This window comes from Ctenopharyngodon idella, chromosome 23 (assembly GCF_019924925.1).
Source record: "Ctenopharyngodon idella isolate HZGC_01 chromosome 23, HZGC01, whole genome shotgun sequence".
Taxonomy (NCBI): domain Eukaryota; kingdom Metazoa; phylum Chordata; class Actinopteri; order Cypriniformes; family Xenocyprididae; genus Ctenopharyngodon; species Ctenopharyngodon idella.
Genome location: NC_067242.1, coordinates 14,402,808 through 14,413,102, shown reverse-complemented (window position 1 = coordinate 14,413,102; position 10,295 = coordinate 14,402,808). Strand labels below are relative to the sequence as shown.

Here is a 10,295-nt window from a genome sequence, read left to right as displayed (position 1 = left end):
GACAAATCCAAACATTATCCTGAATGTGTGTGAAAATAACGTGAACGTACTGAAATGTGTCTGTGTATAAATACAATGTGCGTTCAGTGCGTCGAGAGCGCGCTAATTCATGATTTGTTTGCGCATCAATATAACGGACTCACGCGTGCTTAATGTACGACTCCTGTACGTCACCGCAATCGTCTTTACTTTGATTGCAATCCTCATCCATCAAAACTTTCATAGCAAGAAGCTGGTTTGCTTTATCCAGCCGAGAAACATAGTTTTCATATCATCTGGCAGCGGTGGGATGTTTCGACGTTCCGTTCAGACAGGAACAGCGTGATGCGGGAGGGCTCGCGCTCTTCAGATACAATGACACAATATGACAGAGAGTTTGTGTTTTAAAGCGAAATATGTAACATATATATATATATATATATATATATATAGTTAAAAAGCCTATCTGTGTTTTTATTTAATCACATATTGCGGTTTTTCAAGCATTTTTGTAGGGTAGGTGACCAAAACATAGTGTAGGGCTGTGCTGTGACCAGCTCACAACAGGCCGTTCGTAGGTGTCTCATCTACACAGAACTGTGAAAATGTGCCTTAAGGCTACTGAAAAAACTGAAGGGATATATTCAGAAAATATTTCACAACAACCTTAAAAGCAAAAGAGGTCAAGTAGAGGATATAAAAAAAATTAGACAGGCTAAAGTCCTTCATTTCTAAGAAAGAAACGGTTGAAGAAAATTGTTATTGAAGCTTTTATGCATTAGAAAAAGAGGCTAGATTTAAAGTATATTTACAAGCTGTTTAATGTCCAGCCTACAACAATCCCACATATTTTGTGTATTAATTTATTCTTTTCGATCTATTTATTCAATCAAGGTTTCAAACTATTCAAATATTTTTCATTTTCCACAATCATTTTCTTCCTGCAAAAAAGTGAAAATAGGAAGTATGCGATATTACACATCTATGTTTACACATTGTGGCTTTTTACCTAAAGAAATATTATCAGTTGGGTCTGCGCTGAGGCTGATGTCCAGCACTTGTCATAACCTGTGAGTGTCAAGCGTGTCACGGGGAGTAACGAAATGACAGCTCACAACGTCTGCAAAGATGAAGCCCCAGGAAAAAAACACACACAACTGATAGAAAAATCCCAGCTCCAAAAGTGTATCAAAGTGACTCCTGTCAGCCTCGCATCAGAGGGAGGAAAAAGAACTGTTCATTTCTTCAATCTAATCTGTCCATACACAGAAAGCTTCGAAGAGGAATATTCAGGCTTGAAACATCAGTAAACATGATGTAAAGTCCCATATCAAATCATTAATGGACGACACTTGAGATACCAAAGACAAACTCATTCTAATTTTTTATCAGCTTTTGCTTTAAAACGTATATCAAACTTATATTAAATATTAAACCAATCCAATACAAAATGTCTGACCTAATACTGCAATATAAAAGCATTTTCTTCGAGGAAGCGTGAGCAGACTAATTGAAATGGTAATGAAGTGAGCAATATTACAGCACTGATATTCAAACACAACATAAACTACAGCAGACAGTTACCACGGGGCACACCAAACTACCTAAACAGTCTGAATACGTATAGTGAACACATGTCTCTACACTACTGATATGAGACAGGGCAGAATCTTCGGGCGTCACATAGCAAAAATCTGCAGCTTTAGGCTATAAGGGGCCCAGGCAACAAAAATATGTTTTTATCCCAAGGCCATAGCATGCCCTGCACTATGGGTTACTTGTAATTTTAGTGTTAACTGGAGTAACAAAGGCATTCATGCATTACTATTGCCCCTTAAGATAGGAACAGGCTCTTTGGTTCCTGTCAGCTGAACTTATCGTACACACCCAGGCAGCCTCATAAGGGAAACGTCGCTGTAGAGACTTTTATCCTGCACTACCAAAGCATTGCTCTTATGACATTCTCACCTCAGTTCGGATTCCATCTAAACCTCAACAAACTTTGTATATTATTGTGCTTGAATGACAAAAAAGGGTTCAACTGCAATATGCTTTAATATTTTTGTACAACTTTATAACAATCCAACAGGGAAACAGGAACTGCAACAGCATTACAAAGAATTGTAAAGACCACAAACGTCAAACAAAGACTGAAACACAGGGGTGTATATATATATATATATATATACACACACACAGGATAACAAGAGGCTAACAAGGAACAGGTGTGGATAATTAGTTACTATGGAGACTAACAAGGGTAACTACGAATACCAAGGCAAACAGGAACTAAACACAGGAAATGAAGAAACAGCAAGACAACAGAATATCAAAATAAGAGTCCTTATTAAAACACAGGGGAAATTGTGACACACAAAGTCATTATGTCTTCATAAGACCTCAATCTTTTATTATTTCTGGAGCGTGGCCAAAAAAATCAGTGTCCATTTTCAACATGCTGAAAAGAGCAGATAGAACATTTTCAAAAAAAAAGAAACTTTTGTGTTTTTAACAACATTATTTAGGAGATTACGCTCAGATATTAGTTTTGGGTAAGGTTTCTCATGAAACATGAATAGATTTAAACATTTATAGTGTAAAAACCATCAAAAGAGAGACTGATGTTATCCCACTGTCTTGCGAGAAAAGCACTTACAAAGAGCAATATCAAGGCAATGGGGATGCACAATATTAAAATTATGGCCAATAAGATCTTTTTAATGAAATTTGAGAGATTTCTGCCCCTCTATGACAGCCTACGCAATTACCACTTTCAAGCCCCAGAAAGGTAGTAAAGACATCATTAAAGTAATCCATGTGACTCCAGTTTTTTATTTTATTTCATTTTATAAAGCAATGCGAGTGCTTTGTGGGGAAAAAAAATCCTTTTTTTCTTTCTTTTTTTAAAAGTTTTTTTTTTTTTACCGTTTTTGTCTTTATTGTGACAGGACAGTAAGTTGACAGGAAGCGAAGTTGGAAAGAGAACTCGGGATGCCTGAAGTGCAACTGCACTAAATGTTGGTGCACTGCCCTTGAGGCTATTGGCGTGAATATAATTTACCATTTTATTTACAAAATATTAATCTCTGATGCATGTTTATGCAACATCTGCCCTTGTGTCAAAATAACATGCATGCGTTGTGGTGCTGTCTTAAAAGCAGAATATATAAAAGATGAATATTTTGTAAATAAAGTGGTAAATTATGTTTGTCACAAAGCACTCTTCATAAAATTGAGGTTAAACCACTGGAGTCACTTGATTACTTTTATGACGTCTTTACTACCTTTCTGGGGCTTGAAAGTAGTAGTTGCATAGGCTGTCAATGGAGGGACAGAAATCTCTCAGATTTCATTAAAAAGATCTTCATTTGTCCTCATAAGATGAATGAAAGTCTTACGGGTTTGTAATGACATAAGGGTGAGTAATTAATGACAGAATTTAAATTTTTGGGTGAACTAACCCTTTAACCATTCCATGACTTTATATATTTTTCTAATTTCTACAACTTTCCAAGGCATGAAATCACAATTAAAATTAAAACGATTAAAATAAATGTGTTTCCTTTTGTGAAGCAACTCACTTCCAAATAATACACATACATATTTAAATGTACAAATAAATATATATTTTTGATATCGCTACCTCGACAGGAGCTTTACACACACCCATTTTCCCCTTCTTTTTATGTGGTCTATAGGAAATCTCCGTAGAGCCTTAAAACAGTGATTAATAAAGCAAGATCTCCCTCGAGAGAGGAAGACAGCTCTGAGCTCTCATAAGGGCTCCGCCATCCCACCACTTAAAGTGCTCGCACACAAAGTTCAACAACTGTGAAGAAAGAACTATTAAAGAGGACGTACAAAGCAGTGACCTTGACAGACAAGTGCTCTTCATTTTGGCAATAAACAGCAGTGGGGCTGATAAGTGTTCATTGGCGCAGAGAGTAATTACCTATCTGTCAGCATGGCTGTGGCGTGTGTAGTAGTATAAATGGAACATACATAATGTACAGCAATAATACCACGCGTGCCCAACCAAATGGATTATCATTATTCTTGGGCTGAGGGCTTTTTCTTCCTCTCTGCCCACCATCTCTTGGTAAATGCCTTCTGGCTATAATAATTTCCCTCTAATCTCTGTTCCATATTATAATTTTCATAGCAAGAACAGCACTAGAGAATCAATGCTTTTGTATCAATGGCTAAACAGAACACAGGAGCATTTGCAGCAACGCTGCTTCCAGCTCTCTTTAATTTACATTAAGATAAGAATAAGCTTTAAATTCAGGGGTGATTGACTGTAAAACCGCAATGTCATGAAGAAAACTGCTGATAGAATGCAAACCGGACGGCATATAAAAAAGGCCCGTCTCGTTGTGGGTATTCCATATCCTCATCATTAGCATGTTGCTTCGTTAAAACAAAATGCCACAGTTCAAACTGTAATCATGAAAACACATTTCTCATTGAAAACCCTTTTTGTGGTCAGCCATGTTTAGGCTGGATTACGTATAATCATTTTGTATATGGTTGGCAGGCAAACAAATCAAAGGTTGTCCATCTGTCAGATTGAAGATGCATGTACAAATCACTATCATATTCATACTTACAGTGACATACTCTTTTAAAGTTTGGCATTACAGGTCTTGAGGTGGTCATGTCATGGCCCAAACTGGCAGAGCTGCCCTTCGGCTTCTGAGACATCACTCCTCCTTTGACATAAAGACAATGTGCAGCAAAAGCACCATAACAGGACATTTCCTGTGATTCAACCTGTCTCAGGTGTATTGCTGGAACAGACGCCCAGGGGTAGTGAAACCTCAACATATCTCTGTAAAATAAAAAGGTTTGAACACTAAAATACTATATTCAACATGAAAGATTTAACCAAATGCAAAAAATGCCTTGTACAGCCAATTTGATATACTTAAAAACTTTCAAAAAGGCAGTAACTAAACTTAAGTTTTTACGTTTTTGTTGTTGTTTTTTTACAGCGTATATATGTAGAGTATACCTTCAATGCAGTGTAAACGCTTGCATAAATGTAAAGTTTAGACAGGGATTTAGACAAGACCTCAAAATCTACAATACAAGCAAAAATAATAGAGCTCTGTATTACCACTGATACTACTGATGATGATAACATAAAACACTGACAAAGGGGTCATATTCAGGGCCTGATATTATAATTGTAAAGGATGTTATTATCTGATGAGATGAGGCCAGGGTCATTTATGTATCGTGACACAGCAGGGAGGGAAGGATGCCCCTGTAGCACTAAGATGGCAATCTCACCTCTGCAGGTCAAATGAATCATGGCAGGTTAGTGTATACCCAGACTGACATGCTAGAGAGATTCGAGGGTCGAGTGCGCAACAGTAAGGCTGTTTAGATGGCTTTGTTTCCTGGCCCTGCTAAACTGAACTTCTCTGCTATGCTAGGCATTCTAAATCTCTATAAGCAGTACAGAATACATAATTAATACAGCCAATGATATTGGTTAAAATATATAGGCCCATTCTCACCAAGGATGATAACTGTAAAAAATTATTTTCATTATTTGTTATCACAACATTTTTTCTTTTGTCAAATCAACTTCAATAATTTATGTGGTTCAGATAACATAATATTTTGAGTTTCTGTTGATTAAACCAATCGCCTTCATTGTATTAACTCAATTTTTTAATTTCAATGAACTCAAGATTTTAAGGCAACCAGGTAACTTACTTTTTTACTTCTTTTTACAGTGTATAAAGATATAGTTCTAAAAATCATTCTAAATGTAAAAGAATAGCAGTCCACATCACAACTATAACAATAACGCTGGAATCACTTTCAGAACTATTTTTTTCCTAGCTGATGAACTATAAAAACATTGATAGCCAATCAGAATCCATCCTGCTTTTAAGAGCTCATGCATTTGAAGCGGCATTTGACACATCTGCAGAGTGAGCTTAGAATAAACAGAACAATATCATGCAAAGTTGTGGATGCTAATATAATTATCTTTATAGTTATCATTCTTGGTGTGAATAGGCCTTAATTCTTTGACTGTGGAATTTTAAAATAGCATCTGTACTAGTGACTGAATAAATTTTTGTGCAAGCTAATGAACTAAGCTACTATAAAGCTTTTTTTAATGTATTCGCCACAAACGCTAAAACTTAAAATAGCATCTGAATAGTTTGGGATGCTTCCCAGTGGATTTTATAAGAAAGTCCTTTTTTTTTCTTCTTCTTGTGAATCATCTTTTTACTGGACAATTTCATTTTTGACAAGGGGACAAAAAAAGGTGCTAACGATAACTGAAAGCCAAAAATCTGCTCAACACATTATGTCAAGAGACACAGCAGCCCTTGATGCATGTGGCAGAGGGTTTCTTTTTATTTTCAAATAAAATCTATAATCATGCATCATGTTTGATATAAAATGACTCTTTTTAACACTATGCTAACATGAGGGTTTAGTCTTAAAATAAAATAAAAAAAATCTTAAAATGTATTATCGGAGTGCAAAGATCACAGTTTGAAAGCTAAGGTTTTGGGGTTATCTTGCGATGATGCTGAAGTGGATAAAGAAGCATATAATATATGTACAAAAAAAAAAAAAAAAAAAAAAAAAAAAAATATATATATATATATATTGATAGGAAAAGGCTCTGGATATTGCTCTATACTAAAAAGTATTAGAGACATAAATAAAAGCTCATTTATTTTAAACTACACATGGCCACTACGCTATTAATTTACAGAGTATTGCCATTTGCCAAGTTTAGTGTAAAAAATGGCCAAAAATTTGTGCATGAATTGGCAAGATGTTGCCAAAGCCAGAGCCAATCTTGGAAACGAAGCATTTGTGAATCTTGGAACACAAAAGTAGACAATATAAGAGATTCCAGAATGGTAAACTATGATTAAATAATAAAATAGATTAGCTATGTCTGCCTGCTAAAACTGACTAATGGTATTACTTGCATAACAGCCTTTTTCTAGAGAAAATCACAGCAAAGCATGGCGTCAATCCGCATCAAATTACAGTACATAACAAATGCCTTCACAAAATGTTTTAAGGTCATTGCACACCTGTGAAAATGCTGTAAGTGAAGAATTTTCAGCATTTTGAGAGAATGGTTGTCCACAGGTGTTGGCAAGTGGGTGTGGTTTTGATATTAAAGTGGGCGGGGCCTCGCAACATGGCTTGCATGTAGGGAGCTGTGACAGTGCTGACGGGCTTGTGTCGATTCGAGGTCAAAGAGGTCAGGAATGGGGGGCGATGAGGTACAGAGGCTGGGCGTTGGGGGTTGTGAGGAGTAGCATGCAGTAGCGGACTCCAGCTGACATCCACTCAGCCTTTTCTTGCCCTTTGTCATGCACCCTCCTCACCTCCAGAGCTGTCAGTGACTTGTCAGAACCAATCAGAGAATCTAATGGTATCTGCCAGCCATGTACAAGTTTGGACAGGATGACATCAAATTTCTGGTGCTACGCGTCAAGCACCATATGAAAACAGATGTCCTCATTACTGGGTCGCAACTGCTTTAAAAGACAACATGCTGCTTTAAGTAAACAGCTAATCGTATCGAGTGACTATGGGGACTGCTATTTTGCCCTCGCTTTATATTAAGATTACAAAATCATAACTCTAAAATTATAAATCAACATTTAACTAAAAGGCACAGTTGATTTATTTCAGCCATTTTTTCTTTTAAAACAAATGTATGTGAGCCTGTGCAATCCCACATGACAAAAGTAACTTTATTGAAAAGGACAGATTGCTGCTTGTCTGACTGACTTAATCTGTTTGATTGAGCAATGAGACGCCTTCGGCTTCACAAGTCCTTCAAAGGTGGCAGATTTTTTTTTTTTCTGGTGTGAAAGAAAGCTTTTCCCTGTGCTGCTTACACCGATAGCCTTATAAGCTTTATTTATTGGCTTTAAACATCTTTATTCATTGGCTACTTCCCAAGCCTTTTCACTTCACCAATCTGCAACAAAGGACGCAAGCTTGGACAATCTGTCAAGTGTCACTGTCATTGATTACAGGACAACACGGGGCGGCCAATGAGGCTTCAAAACCCTCAACCGTCAAACTTAGAGAAAAGGGGCTCAGAGAATTCCCCAAGCAGTGCCGCACTTCCCCTGCCCCAAAAGAAGGCCACATTATCGAGCTATACATTCATTTGCTCATGCCTCATGAGCTCATTATAAGTATCTAACTCCCTTCTCCTCCCACTGTCTTTCACAGGGGGACGTGGCATAACAAAGGATTTGCAGGGATCATTGTGCTTGATCTGAATTTTATTTAGCTCTCCATATGTTTCTCTGGCCACAACTGAAGTCAAAAGCTTATATGCTCTGGCTAACACGGCCCACTAACCGTTAAAAAAAGAAGGGTACTCAATAACCACAGAAGCTATTGTGCAGTTTTAAAGTTAGAGACAAAGCACCACATCCCCAATGAGTGACTCACAGTCTATTGTAGATTTGAATCACAATGAATGTCTTACAATACATTGGTTTCACGCCAAAACCATGCACGCAAGCACCTGTTTCTAAATCTAAGAATTTACTTTTTTTTCCTTTAATTTTTCAAAGCAGTTTATCTCTAGCATCTTTGTTATGCACGGCAAGCATGCAACACTAGCATGGTTTGTCTCGCAGACAGGAGTACAGAATTAGCTCTAACAAGGTCTCTGGTGCTTTGACTTTCACTTCCGAGTGCAGCGAGAGAGCCGGAGCTCCAGATCTGCCCTTAGTGACAATTTGCCCACATCACAAAGCCGTCATCGGTAATCGGGTCTGACTCATGACACGCCGCTCAGAGGGAGAGAAGCTCATAGCATCGGTGCTGGGTGCCTACAGCCCCTCGGGCTAAAGAAAACCGTCGTGCTCTGACCGCTGTGTGAAAGCGCACAACTGTTTCCTGCTAAAACCTTCCTTTACCAGCAGCGGCCGTGCACAATTATGTAGGCCACTGTAAACAGGGTTTTTTGTTTTGCTATGGGTTGCAGGAGCATTCAGTCGCACGCTAAAACAGCTAATAATTAATAACGTGAATTAATTTTCTTAAGCCCCTATTTTGAAACTAAACATGTACCCATGTTGATATACAGAAGAAAACAATAATTTCATCATAATCTTTTATAACAATTATATAGACTCCTGAGCTATTAGCCTGCTTCCTAATGAGGATGAAACCCAATGAGCAGGAACAAGAAATTATTGAAGCTCAGTGATGAGACACAATAGACTGCTAATCATGAAAGACTTCACAAGCTCATCCAAACGTCCATTCATCCAGATTCTTCCCATCAGCCCAAGACGTCCATTATGCTATTCAGGTGTCACTCCTATGTGGAAAGTGTAAAATCAAGAATTTCATTCTCTAAATATTTATGATAGTTGCGCAGGTGATTATTTTAGTTTAACATTTTAAAAATATTTAACGTAATTAACGCAGCATCCGTTTTTTTTCCGTCATGATCACGCTCTTATTCACGCAAATGCTTTCAAGCTCCACAAGATTTTACGTGTTTTTGAACCTTTTGGCCTTCCATACTAGACAAACGAGAACGCGCTGTCTGTGAATGGACTCGTGTGCACAGAAAGATGCGCGCCAGTATCGAGTTCTCTGTCGCGCTTAAACAAACAACAACACACAGAATAATGCCAAAATGCCCGTTTTGTCGAGTATCCTCATAAGAGCAGTCTTAAACGAGTTAAATTACGTATTAAATGAACTTACAGATTTGTGAGGAAATGAGATGCGCGTCAGATTCGCGTCATGTTCGGCAGCGGCAGGTCTTAAAGTCACAGGAGCCTAATAAACCAGTTGCTGTGATGTCTCTCATTATGGTAATCAAAGAACAAAGGTAACATAGAAAACTGTAGCTTTAATAAGGATTAATCTATATTTAATTTATAATTTATACAGTAAAGACTGTAAAGTGTTTGATAACTTAATTTCTGTATATTTCCAACCTGTTGAAGGCCACAGGTAAATGTGACATTTATTAGAATGGGTTTATGTGAAGATTGTTTTAAGTTCACTTAAATTAAAAGGTATTTTTTTAAAGCCTAATACATGTTAAAATTGATAGTTTTTAGTTATACTGTAATGTCTATAATTAATGTTTAAAAAAAAAAAAATCAAATTCATAGAGACATCAATACCAGTATTAGTATCAGTGATACTGGCCTTCATTCATAAAAAGATGCCATTAAACAAATGTTAAAATTAAACAAAAAGCGGTTTCTTCATTAATTTGGAAAGTAACTGTGAAATTATTACAATAAAAAATATTAAAAAATATGCGA

The 10,295-nt window shown here is 37.0% G+C and overlaps 1 long non-coding RNA gene across 1 annotated transcript; it reads right to left on the bottom strand.

Moving 5' to 3' along the window:
• Window positions 1-2,052: 2,052 nt before the first annotated feature.
• On the bottom strand, window positions 2,053-9,780 carry LOC127506219 (uncharacterized). Its single transcript, XR_007927936.1, has 3 exons — window positions 9,724-9,780; window positions 4,590-4,810; window positions 2,053-2,437 (listed from the first exon to the last, which is right to left on the bottom strand). It is a non-coding gene; the product is annotated as an uncharacterized LOC127506219 (long non-coding RNA).
• Window positions 9,781-10,295: the final 515 nt, after the last annotated feature.